The 14,454-nt window shown below is 35.1% G+C and overlaps 1 pseudogene across 1 annotated transcript; it reads left to right on the top strand.

Moving 5' to 3' along the window:
- Nucleotides 1–8,782: 8,782 nt before the first annotated feature.
- On the top strand, nucleotides 8,783–9,258 carry LOC308513964 (large ribosomal subunit protein eL21-like; annotated as a pseudogene). Its single transcript has one exon. The product of its transcript is annotated as a large ribosomal subunit protein eL21-like (transcript).
- The last annotated feature ends 5,196 nt before the right edge of the window (nucleotides 9,259–14,454 follow it).

The following is a 14,454-nucleotide window of genomic DNA, read 5'->3' as shown; positions in this document are numbered from 1 at the left end:
TATGAATCCAAGTTCATTTTCTTGCATATGGATTTTCAAATGTTGCTTATTTGTTGAAAAATCTAATTGCCTTTGCATCTTTGTTAAAAAACATTTGTTTATAAAAGTATGGGTCTATTTATGGGCAGTCTGTTCTGCTCCATTGAGAAATTTGTCTACTTGATGCCAATGCCATACTTAAATTACTGTATCTTGGATTATCACAGCTTCATAATAAGTTTTGAAATAAGGTAGTATGGGTGCTTCAATTTGGTTCTTTTTCAAGTTGTTTTGGCTATTTCATATTCTTTATATTTCCATGTAAGTTTGATAATGTTTGTTAAATCCCAGCTAAAAAAAAAAAAAAGAAAAAGGAAAACAAAATCAAAGGAAAAATTTTGTTGAGATTTTGATATGATTGTGAATTATAGATCAATTTCAGGGGACCTGACATATTAATGTTAAACCTTTTGACTCATGAATGAGGTATCTATCTTTACTTTCATCCAGAAATATGTACATATTTTAGTTTTTAGTGTCCAAGAGTTAATGTCTACGCATTTTAAAAAAATCTGTAACAAATACCATTAAAGAAAATACTTTCATAACACCAATATGAAAACCTTAAGTCTCTTCCATAATTCTCTAAAAATATATCTATTTGGCTGAAATGCATGCTTAGTTTTTTGGAGGTATTTCTACTGTTTTTAAAAGTATTTCTGTCAATATGTTTTTGTCCTAACATATTAACCATTTTCTTATCCTTAAATTCTATAGCATTTTACACAGACCATTTCTTGAGAATTGTAACACACTAACTATACACTTCTAATTTATCTTTACATCACATATTGAATGAAGTTAAATTCAAGAACCTGGCAGTTAAATAGTTTAACAATTTTTTCAGCTTCACAGCTAGTCATCAACCAAAGCAAGTGTAGAAGTATGATATCTTTGAATTGTAGAGACCCATGACTATATTCTAGGAAATTAGCTTTTATTTCCCCCCTTATTTTTTAAGAACCATAAAATTGGGCTTTAAACAATGTTCTATATACATATAATCAGTATTTTAGAAAATATAACAACATTTCTAAATATTGTATAATACTTCATTTCAAGTATAATTGTCAAAAGGCACAGGAACCTGTCTTTGTAGCCCAAATCCTATAACTCTTTAGATCTATGTGCTCTTTGCACTCTAGCACTGAAATAAATGAAGCATATTTCTCTATCTGCTTTGCAGTTCCAGCATTATAAAGTAAAACTTTTTCTCAGTGGTTCTCAGAGGTTGTCACTTAAAAAGCCTGTAAAAATTAGCATCTTATTTATCAAAGGGTAAAGCCTCAGGTTAAAGCCCAAGGTGGTTTTGAAGGGATTGATATAAATTGTGTAATCATCCAGCAACATTTGTTCTCCCCCACCCCCAATAAATAAGATAAATTGAAATGGATTCTAACTAGTGGTTGATTCATTTAAACTAGGTAAATACCATAGATTTCAAGTGATTTCATCACATATTTGTAGCATTGAGCTTCTTCAGAGGTATAGTTTCAGCAATTAAATGCAGTTGAGTATTTTAATAGGCCTTATATTTCTAATATTATACCATTATGCATTGGTATAGATTAAATTCTCCTCACCAGAAATGCTTTCTATTGTATAAATTTTAAGGTAAATACCATTTTAGGTTGCAGCATCTTCTGATGATTTTAAAGGCAATATAGATCTCATCTTTAATGCAGAAAATGACTGTTACTATGAATTGACTAAGCTTTTTGTTGTCAAAGTTATTGCTATTTTTACACCACCTTGGTATGCCAGTAAATGTTTTTCACTTCATTATCAGGCCCAGGCCTTTATAATATCGCTTAATACAGGATGAAAATATTTGTCCACTTTTGGTTTGGATGGTTTTTAGCATGAATGATTGTGGGGAATCAAATGTAGTTGTAAAAGGTGTTTTCACTGATGAATAACAAGATCCCTCACAGCTATAGGTACATGTATTTTTTAATAGGTACATTTATTTGATTACCATCAGCCATTTGTAGCATGTTCTAGTTACTTCCCATTAACTGACTTAAAATATAGTTATTAAGCCAAGACTTCTCAGACTTTCTGAACAAGACTAAATTCTATTTAAAGATGAATTAAAATTTATCAAGTATTTTAAAAATATGAAATAATGTTTTCAGCATTCATCTTATTTTGGACTTAAGGATTTACTAAGTTGGATGGTTTTTATGTTGCTTTTACTAAGTTAGAAATAAATGTTTTAAATATATGGCATAAAAGTTACCTCTAAAAGACCTAACTGACCTATTATTAAAGAAACTTATTTTTAATAATTAACACTGCATTTGTTTACATGGATACTTCAGAGTCCCTCTGAAAAACTAAATTCCCACATTCTTGCTTTCCTAAAAACACTGATGGACTTGTTCTAGCCAGCCTTGAGTTTCTTTCTAAATTGCTTTCAGGGCAAATGACTTGAATCACTGTGTGTTGTTCAGGTTGATAGTATATGATGATTTAACTCTCAGAACTCCAGTGCTGTGTACTTTGGCTCTACTCCAAGTCACCATGAGATACACATAGGGCATACTTTGTCTTTGCTGAAATCATGAAAACACTGCAATTTCAGATTATGTCCTATATGCTCCAAAATAATAAACCGCCCTATCTATTACCTTTACTCATGAGCCAATAAAGTGCTCCCCATGGTTCCTTTAAAACTAAACTGGGAATGTGTCCTATCAGTGAATATTCATATTAATGTGTGGATTTGTGTCCTGTTGTTACGTTCATTTTAGAAGTGGATTTTCACAGAGAACTAGCAATGTTCCTATGTGAAATTTAGCTCTAATTTCATGTTGATAATTCTTCCTGCCTCTATTTTTTTCTTTGAGCGTGTAAAATTGAACACACAATTACTTATTTGTACTCAAGTTAATAAGTAGAGTTTCAAGCCAATAGCTTCCAGTATAAGTAAAACAGTCTCTTTTGTGAGCATTTGAAGCCAAATTACATGAAAAGTAAAATTTAAGATTAACCAATGTTTGGAAGCACTTTTAAAAGAATCTCACAGCTCCATTTACAACTATGGAGTTTAAACCAAAGGATATTCTTTGCTGGAGGAGATTTGGGAGATAAGAATACATAAAGCATCAGTGGCAAATCAGTTTAACATAAAGTTTCAAAATGTTTAAATTCAGTGTAATGGATTTTTTTAGTCTACAGAATACCAAATAGTCTAAAAAATTATTTCATGATACTTCCCCAATGTTTCAGTAGTGAAACAACCAGGGAATAAGAAATTGTTACGTTTGAAATTTAAAAAATTGAATTGAATATATTAGCAATTGGAACAAAATAAATAGATAAATATTTCTGTTTTTTTAAGTTTTAAAAGTTTATTTGAGTAAAAATCAATTTGAACTGGAAATGATTAGAAGTGTTCCCAAGATAAGTATTTCTAATTTTCTATTTAGAATTGCTTATATATACTTAACAACATTTTATAGCTATAATACTTAATCTATTTTGGATTTCATATTTTAAAACTATCCTAAGATCATTAGGCATATGTAGATATTTGTGTGTGTGTGTGTGTGTGTGTGTGATATTTGTGTGTGTGTGTGTGTGTGTGTGTGTATAGCATAGATATCAGATATCTCTTAATTGCTTATTTCAAAAATTAACTCAAAAAAACTTAAAATATAATGTGTTTTAAAATATGTGTTTTGATGAATAATAATCTATGCATTTTTATATGTTTATATACATGTAATATACATGCTTTGTTTCAGAGGATTTTCTAATAATGCGAATTTTGTAACCAAAGAAAACATGATAATTTCAAGAGAAACATCAAAAGTGCTTTATTCAAAGTAATGTCCATCGCTAGCTACTCATTTTCCCCATCTTTCAGATAATTTGTAGATACCATCCCAATAGAACTTTTCTTGTTTTGAGGCAAACCATTCAGAGACCCAATTTTCCACTTCTGCATACGTTTGAAGTGCTGCTCAGAAAGTGCGTGTGCCATCAATCAGAACAAGTGGTGATCTGAAAGAGCAAGGTCTGGTGAATACAGTGGCTGGGTTAATACTTCCTAGGAAAGATCTTTTAACACGTCTTTAACTGGTTTTAAAGTGTGTGACGGTGCGTTATCATGAAGTAAAATTACTTAGCTGTGTCTTCTGGCCCATTCTGGTCATTTCACGATGAAAACGTGGTTCAAATTAATTATTTGTTGTCAGTAGCGATCAATATTAATGGTTTCACCTGGTTTTAGAAGCTCATATTACACCACACCTTTCTGATCCCACCAAACGCAGAGCATTGTCTTCTTTCCAAAGTGATTTGGCCTTGCAGTCGATGTTGATGGTTGACTTGGATCAACCCATGATTTTGTTCATTTGGGATTCTCAAAATAAATCCACTTTTCATCGCCAGTCATAGTTCAATGCAAAAAAATACTTTCTTTTGTGCCGTTGAAGCAACATTTTACTGGTGACTTTTTGATTTTCCATTTGTCTTTCATTCAGTTGATGTGGCACCCACTTTCCTTCCTTTAAAATCATTCCCATTGCTTGTAAATGATCAGAAATTGTTTGCTGAGCAACGTTTAATCTTTCTGCAAGTTGTTTTTGAGTTTGACATGCATCTTCATCCAATAATGCTTGTAATTGTCGGTCTTCAAACTTTTTCGGTTGACCTGGACGTTCTTTGTCTTTCACATCGAAAGCATCACTTTTAAAGTGTTTAAACCAGCGTCCACAAGTATCTTGAGATGGAGCATGTTCACCATAAGCTTCCTGAAGTATACAATAACTTTCAGCAGCACTTTTCTTCAAAATGAAGTAATTAATTAAAACTTCCCACACATGCTTTATTTTTGGCACAAAATTTGACATTTTTAAGTGTAAAAATCTCTATGATGTTAACACCTTCAGAAAATTTGACATATGAAGTTTTGAATCTTGTTGTCAATACAACAAAATAGCATACATATCAAATCGCATATATACCAACATATGTGTAACTCTATCTATTGAAAAAAATCCACATTATTAACCAGTACACCTGGTAAATTTACATGGTTTCCTCATAATCTCTCATTCAACAACAACAAAAGACTATAAGAGAGAATAAAGCAGAATAAAAGAATAAAGTTTGTTCAGAACTGTGGCGCTCAGTCCCCAAATATCTTAGTGACCTTTTGATGCTTTAAGGTTCTGAGTAGGGAGCTCTACTTCCTTGTGAAACCATCCAACAGGATTGAACGTATCCTTCATCTCTCTGATCCCTGGGACTCTCTGCTTAGCATCAACAGTCAAATTAAATTCTTCAGGCCAGGAGGAATAGAGTCAGTCTTCAAAAGCATTCTCCCAATTAACAATCATGGACAGTGTATCACCAACCAAGAAAGCAGCATCACTGATGCTAAAGAAGAAAGATTTTCTAGAAAATAAATTCAATAGTGTTGAATCCAATAAAAAGATTTGAAAAGCACGGATATAAAAAGCCATACAACTTGTTGACTTGAGGGTCATTAGCAAGAATTTCATAACTCTTCCACAATAATGATTTTTCAATAAGTACTATGGAAGGTTTTTTATTTGCTTAGCTGGTGCAATTTCAGTAGAAGAAGGTATCAAACTTTATACTGATAGCAAGGCATTAAGATACTTGTTAGGCAGAAACTGGAAGTATTAAACTACTTGTTAAGATATTTTGAAGAAAAGGAAAGAAGAGAGAAATAAAACTAAGAAAGACAGGAGTTCATTTAATAAGCACCTACTAGCTTTAGGAACAAAATATAAATTGAAGAAATAGTAATATAATTCGTATCTATTTAAGACAAAATGTTTTTGATAAGTTTGTACCTGCTTTCCATTAGGAATCAAGACAACTATTAAGGAAGGAAAATATTTATTTATCAAAAATAATTAATTTATTCAAAACAAATTTTGTTAGCGCTCAGAATAAGAATTTAAACTTCTTGGATTTTATTCCCCGGCAATTGTCAATGGTTTTTCTAAGTCAGTTAAAGGAAATGCTATTTCTGGGAGAATTAAAATCTTGCAAGTGAAAACTCCAGGCCATGCACATATATACTTCACTATATTGCAACAGATGCTGTTGTTACAAAAGCAATTTTGATTTAGATAAGAGTCTTCTCTTTTTTATTCTTCCAGAGATTTTTCTCTTTAGGGATTTGCATCTCAGAGGCATGAAACTAAAGTGAAAGGAGATATTTCTTTCTGTATTTTTGTCTTTTCTTTCTTCCTTTTTTTTTCAATTCAACCACCAAATATTTATGTCTGAGCACTGGGCTAGGTGCCAGGGAACAAGAGATGAATAGGACACAGTCCCTGTTATCAAGGGGTTCACCACTGAGTGGGAAAAAGAGAATAAATAAATATAAGAGTTGCATTAAAGGTTTGTAGTTTTTTAAAATAAAAGTATATACCTCTAGGGGAAAGGAAGGAGGCAGTTAGTTATATGTAGGGTTATCTGGCAAGTCTTCATAGATAAAATGATGGTTATGATGATTATGAGCTTGTACTTGCCAAGTGGACACAATGAGAGAATGTTCCAGATAAAGGCGACCGAACAAGAAAAAATGAAGAGACTTGACATGATAGGTGCATGCAGAATGGCTTAAATAGTTTTAGTATGGCTGGGATATAAGATGTGAATGTGGGGATAATAAAGGCACCAAAGAGGTGGACAAAGGCAGTTTTAAAAAGCTTTGTCATTTTAAAAGTCTCGAGTTTGTGCTCAAGAGAATAGAAATTTACCGAAGGATTTTTTGTTCATTTTAGTAATATCATTCTTGCATCCATGGGGAAGATGGTTTGTAAAGAGGTCCATGTAGAAGCAAGGGAGACTCTTTCAATAATCCAGGCAATGATGAAGACCGAGACTAAAGCTGTAGCTCCAGCAATAGAGATAGAGGAATGAGCACAAAATGAAGATTATTTAAGGAAGTAATATCAATATCAACTGGGTGGAAGGAAAAGGGGGTTTGTTTTCCTTGTGTCTAACAAAGTTTATGCTGGGAAAGGGAGTTTGAGCCAGTCTGGGAGAAAGGAACTCATTTCCTTGTATCTACATTTATTTACTCAATAAACATTTGTATAGCACCTTCACTGTGTCACTGGGGATGTGAAAAGAAAATGAGCTAATCCATGGCCTTGCCTTGAAGATTTCACAGCATAATGGGAGACCATATAGGAACTACAACAATATAATTAAATGAGTTCCATAATAGGAGTGTGCATGGACTGCAGGGGAACACAGAAGAAAGTAAATGCTTGAGGTCAGACTGAAAAATGAATAATATGCCATGGGGAAAGGAAGTCAGACAGAAATGAATATATTTTATATTGTAAATTTCAGACAAGTGAGGAAACCTGGTATGTTGAAGGAATGACCAATGATTCAGAAGGACCTGGGTAAAATGGTTAGAGATGAAAGCATTAAAGTAGGTAGAGGCCAGGTTATGGCGGGACTTTTAAGACATAATATTCAAGAGTGATGATGTGATTAGAATAGCACATGCAGAGAAAAGAAAAGGAACCACTTTAGTTAAGACTTGCCAGCTCTGTGATGAGTCTTTAGGTACAGTATCTCAGCATATGCAGTGGACAGAGCACAATTCTGAAACCAAACAAACTTGAGTTCAGATCCTAGATCTTTTTTGTTACTTTCTAGAGTTGAACCAATTACTTAAATTCTTTGAGCATCTATCATCTCCATAATGTCTAACATGTAACTTACATGGTAGCTATGATGAAAAGATATTACCTATAAAGTGTAGTTATATTTTTACTACTAATAAACACTATTAGAACTGAAATTCAAAGCCATGTTTGATTCCAAAGTTAATACGACACAGGTCTTAATCTATCATAATGTTGCAGCCCCTGGGACTGCTTGATTTAGCAATGGGTATGTAACTTACTCCGAGCCTACCAAAGTTAACCCTGAAAGTTACATGGGAGATATAATTAAACAAACTTTCTTCCCCCCTCCCCCTGCTAAATTTAGAGCATTGAGAATATGAGTCTAGAGGTCCATGTCACCTTTTGCCACCATAAAGCATGGACTGGCCAAGAAATAAAGCCATAATAGAAAGAGACAGAGTCATAAATGTGACAGTGAGTCCTGGGGTAGCTGGACCTGAAGTTAGCTCCACAAACTCTTTTAGGTAAATGAGCTAAATAATAATAATGACCACAATAATACAAATAATTTTTCTTTTGGTTTAATTGAATTGACTTTTCAGTCACTTGTATCCAGGAGTACTGACTAAGAAAACTGGAATTAGCAATGTAGAAGCTCACTTTGGAATAGCAATAATGGAGGGATAGAGGGATTGTAATCAATAAGGGTAAGAACTAAATTAGAAAGTAGAGATAGTTTATATAGATCGTTAATTCTACAAGTTGAGCTGCTATAAAACATTTAAAACAGAGAAGGTGCTAGACTGGAGGCAACGTTGAGGAAGAACTGCTTCCTAAAATGGGAGAGACTTGAGCCTGTTTATAGGTTAAGGGAAAGATGCCAGATGAAAGGAAAAGGTTGACATTACTGAGAAGAGTGGGGATAATTAATGGATGAATGTTCAGGCAAAGTTGGATGTGATGAGTATTTCTGTTGCCATGAAATCTCTAATAAGGCCTAGAGTCTGCTTAGATGGTAAATTTGACTAAAATGTTCAATTATTTTTTGATTAAAAATTTTCTTCTTTTCTGCCAGAATTACCCTCTTCTAATAATTAGCCAAAATGACTAACACAAAGGGAAATAGGAGAGGTACCCACTGTATGTCTATAGGCCTTTGAGAAAGCATGTTGTTCCCTTGGCCACATATATGCCAATCTATAAGAAAGGGGATATTGTAGACATCAAGGGAATGGGCACTGCTAAAAAAGAAAGGCCTCACAGACATTACCATGGCAAAACTGGAAGAGTCTGCAGTGTCACCCAGCATGTGATTGCATTGCTGTAGACAAAAAAGTTAAGGGCAAGATTCTTGCCAAGAGAATTAATGTACGTGTTGAGCATATTACACACTCTAAGATCTGAGATAGCTTCCTGAAATGTGTGAAGGAAAATGATCAGAAAAAGAAGCAGAGAGAAAGGTATGTGGGTTCATCTGATGTGCCAGCCTGCTCCACCCGGAGAAGCACACTTTGTGAGAACCAATGGGAAGGAGCCTGAGGTGCTGGAACCCATTTTCTACGAATTCATGGCAATATAGGTGTAAAAATTAAAATAAAATAAAAGACCTCTGTACTGTTAAAATAAAACAAATTTTCTTTACTTTTTCAGCATATCTTGTGAGATATATATATATCTTGTGATATATATCTTGTGATATATATATATATATCTTGTGATATATATATATATATATCTTGTGATATATATATAATAATATGTATATATATTAATATATTTTTATTGCTTTCAGAGAGGAAGGGAGAGGGAGAGATGGAAACAGCAATGATGAAAGAGAATCATTGATTGGCTGCCTCCTGCACACCCCACACTGGGGATTGAGCCTGCAACCCAGGCATAAGCCCTGACAAGGAATCGAACTGTGACCTTCTGGTACATAGGTCAATGCTCAACCACCAAGACACACCAGCTGGGCATATCTTATTATATTGTTAACATCTCCTCCAATTTCTCCTTCTTTTCTAAATATTATGAAGTCATGTAACACCCTACTCTTCCACCAAAGCAAGCACAAACAGAACAGAACTAAACTGAAACTCCCTAATCAAAAACTGATAGATATTTTCATGACCAAAGAATACCCCAGGATAACAGAAAACATCTTAGCATTGTCTTCTAGGTTTTTGAGATTCTGTTCTATTGTTTTTGCCTGCTATTCTACACAGCCCGAGCACAAAAACAATGGGAAAGAAGATTACGTCAAATGTATGAAAGAAATGGCAGGAATCCAGTGGGAAAGACGTGCCCTCCACATTTGGCAGGAGAAGCGGAGGGAGGCAGTGGCTTTGTAAAGTGATGAGTCACACTTGAACAGAGGCTCTGGAAGGAATTAGCTCAAGAGAAGGCTGGAGAGCTCCCTGAAATGTATGAGTGCCTCAGGCCATTAACAATATGTGAGTGATCACAGCCAGACAAGGGAAACGCTGAGACCCTGAGTCTTCCCCTTAAACCAGCAGAGGAAAAGTGTCCACTACTTGTGGTGCCTCTGTGCTGGCTAGAAAATCATAGCCTTCCCTCTGTGCTTCCAAGAAAACATTTCATGAGCACCCCTTTTTTAGAAAACTGTATCTTGCTCCAAAGTATGTGCATAGATTTTAAATATGATAACTAGATACAGAAAGCCATGACTCTGAAGGAAAGATTGATTGGCTCAAAGGTCACTGGACCACAAAGACAGGGCAAGAGGTGGAAGACAGCAGAGAAACCTGTTTGTTTAACTCTGAATCAACTAACAAAGACAAGTAAGCATCTGACTGGCAGCACATGACTAGTGTATGGGAAAACCCCTAAAGTAACCAGGCAAAGAACAAAATCAAACTTTAATATCAAAACTTCCCTATTGACCAATATCAAATGCCATGTATCAGGAATCAATAGTTCCCACTTCTTGTGGTCGTAAACTGCTAGCCTTCAGCAGGGAATGGGCCATCTTTTTGCAATATTAAAAATCTTTTTATCTACCTATTTCCCTACCTGACTATATATTTATCTAATCATCTATCATCTATCAATCTAATCTATTTATCTATCATCTATCTAATCTGTCAGTTATGTTTCTGATCCTTTTTTGCGGTACGGTTTCATGGTGATTATATAATTCAGAAGAGCATCAGTAAAATTTTAGTTTTACAACAATGAATTACATTTTGAGCTCATGATATAGAATAATATGTCTCCTTATTATACTCTTGAATGTTCAGATATAACCAGAGAATAAAAAGAAGTTAGGCTTCTGTGGGCTGGATTATCAAAATGTGACCTAAATCTTCACACATTGTTTTAAAGGTGAAGTGCCATGAAATTAATAAATTCTCAAGTAGGTGATACAACTGAGTTTGTTGATTGGTTTATAAAGTAGGTCACTCTGTTTCTAAAGCATTATATGATAGGTTTGGGAACAGAGTATTGGTTCCAGGCCTTAAAAATATATAAAGAACCACTAGAGTAGAGGCAGAATGCAATAATGTTATAACACAGGTTCAGAGTGTGCCAAAACATCGGCTGATTTCTAGCTGTTATTATTTAAAGCTTACTTTTATTTTAGGTGAAAAAGAAAGAGAGAACGCTCCTAGTTCTGGGAATTTCGAGTGAAGGCACAAAGCCTACACAACCCAGCTGTGAAAAAATGACTTGAAAATTTCATTCTTCTGCTTTCATTTGATTAGGAGAATAACCTTGACTCTAGATTAATGAAGAAGAGAATTGAACTTTCCACCAAGTGTAAACAGCTCCACTGTGTGACTAGAGGATGTCAATAGAGCCAGTGCTCTGAGGCCAACAGTCAAGTGTGAAGGCATGTCCTTTAAGGACAGTGGAAGTGAGGGGGCTTGTTTGACTTTGACTTTTCAAAACTGCCGGAGCAGAGTGCTCTTTGTCTCCTGCCTTTTGAAAGGAGCTGGAAGCTGGAGGGACGTGAGAGCTGATTGTCTGCAGTCTCCCTTTGCATGAATATTCTTGGCCCTTTGCCGTGGTTTACTTTACACTTTGTATTACCTCATTATTCTTATTTTCCTCTGGTGTCCTGCCCTGAAGAGCTTTTCCTGAATGTGATTTTTCTGTCTCTCCCTTTAGTGTTGACCAAGCAGAAATCTAATAAAAAACATCAAAACGCTGCCCTCCAGGATGGGATAATAGAGACTTTTGCCTGGGAATGACAATCTGTTGATAATGCAATGCGTCTGAAGAAGTGTTTTGAAAGAGTCCACTATATTTTCCCCATTCTACAGGTTTAAAAATTGAGGTATATTAAACATATGTGAGAAAATATGACAGTAAATAAGAAGAGCTGACAATGGCATTTACTGTGTTCCCCTATCCTGTGCTAGGTCCTGTGCTCTTAAAACATGTCAATTCTAATTCCCACATTAACTTTATAAATTAAGTGTCTTTGTTTCCATCTGTTGTTGAGTCCCAAGGTTAGGATTTGACCCTGAACCCGTCTCCTGCCAAAGCTTGGTCTTCGTCACGTCACACAGTGTCATCTCCCAATTGAGATAATAATGCAAGTGGTACATTAAGTTTTCAAAAACATTGTATCAACTATCACGTCATCCTCATAGTAATTTTTGCATTGAATAGGGATTATTAACTTTTTCTTTATAGATAAAGAAACTGAGGCCATGGAGACACTGATGTGCTCCAAAGGTTAATCACATCAGAGGAAATAGAATTCAGGCCATCCTTGTCAAATGCATTTACATTAGGTTGTGTTTTTGAGTGTGTGTTTTAGGCTAGACCCAAAGCACATAATGCCACTGACATATGTGTCAGGATTTCCACACTTTACATGAAATTGGTAAAGCTGTGGTTAAAAGGTGCTGTTAGACACTGAAGAAAAAACACAGTTAATTGTGAATTTCCTGAGAGCAGAAACCCTATGTCCTCAACAACAAGCACAGTGCTTGGAAAACAAATAGCTGCTGAATGAATGAAAAATAGCATTTACAGATTAAGAGAGAGCTTATTAATGGATACCAACACATGCAAACTGAATAGACAACATTGGTTTGTAGCTAGAATTGTAAAGCTGCAACTTATCAGCTTGTCTATGAGACCCATCGATTTAAAAAAGAGAGAGGAACCCCCCCCCCCACCCCCCCAGAAGGCTTCCCTGGGAAAATACGATCTGAGAAAAAATATTTTTTCATTTGAATATGTGCTAGTACATCATGTCAAATTGATCTATTCACTGAAAATTCTACTAGGCTTACCAGTGGTGTATCTCTCTTTGGATACACTCAAAATGGCTTTATATCTCTAAGGACTTGTTAATTCTTTTGATCAATAATTAAATTTTCTCAAGTGCCTACAATGTGTTAGTTCTGGTTCTAAATACTGGACATATAATAGTAAACAAAACAAATTCTTTGCTCATATATGGTACATTCTACTGTAGGAAGAGAGAATAAACAAAAAATTAAATGGATACAATGTCAAATGGGGATAACAACGAGTCAAGCTAAAGCAGCATGGAGAGCTAGTGTGTGTGTGTGTGTGTGTGTGTGTGTGTGTGTGTGTGTGCAGTTTAAAACACAGGGGTGTGGGATGCCTCACACATAAGATCTTATATTTCAGTAGGAGCAGAGAAATGGGTCAGTAACTGTCAAAAACCGAGATGACTATAATAAGGAGGGGAGGAAGTTGCATATGCTGATGTCATGAAATTCTAATTTGGGTGGGTTTAGAGAAGAGAGAGGGAGAAAGGACGAAAATTACCATTGGCAGAGCATCCACCACCCTCCGCACCTGGGGGTCCTAGGACTGTGGGGACAGAAATCACCTGCTGTTAGGGGTCTGAGTGGGAATCTATGTCCCCAGGGAAGAGGCATTTCACTGTTGGAGTAAAAAGGTGAATGGAAACATCACTGACACATAGTAGGTCCTCAGATAATGTTTTATTCAGCATCATTTTATTATAAGGTTGATGAGATGCTGTAGGAACTGAACTTTTCTTTATCTCCATTAGCCTATGACAAAATTACTTTTGTTATACACCATTTTGCTGCAGTTCTAAGAACCTATTGGCAACTTTAAGTGAGGACTTACTGTATTTGAAGATATAGGGAATTTTTATGATGACTAACCCTTTAGTTCAGAGGGCCTAGTAGAATTTCAAGAATTGGAGAATGACAGGAGATGAGGTTAGGTTAGGAGATAAACAGAACATGGGTTTGGGACCTCAGAGATAGGTAACAACATAGGAATCAAAGGCTTCTTGTGACTGATGTGAACATCGATAATAGAAATAATAGAATTCAATTTGATAGTCTTAAAGCAAATTATAGGGATTAGGCTGTGACTATTATAATGAGGAAGGAGGAGAAGGGAATATTGTCTGGACCTGGAGTATAAAGGACACTGGGGACATGATATCCATAAATACCAAATATTTCCTTCTTTTTTCTGTATGGTAGATTTTTAATATTTATCCTGATTCTAATCTTATACTGTGCTCTACTTTCTATTGAATAGTTATTTGTTGAAAAGGAGAATAGAAGAATAATTACACTATTCCAGAAGATGGTAAAATGCTGAATGAGACTTCATCATAAAGGGGATGGGGTAACTTGTGGTGGACCAGGACTCTTATTAAGAACAACTAAGGGAGTCAGATACAATGATGATGTGTTTGTCAATAGCAGAGGCTGCTGAGAAAATGAACACTGCAGGGACTAAACAGAGAGACTTTAGATTTGTAAAGCAGCAATTATGTGGC

Source organism: Myotis nattereri (assembly GCF_964212035.1).
Source record: "Myotis nattereri genome assembly, chromosome: 2".
Lineage (NCBI taxonomy): Eukaryota > Metazoa > Chordata > Mammalia > Chiroptera > Vespertilionidae > Myotis > Myotis nattereri.
This window is presented reverse-complemented; position numbering and strand designations above follow the sequence as displayed.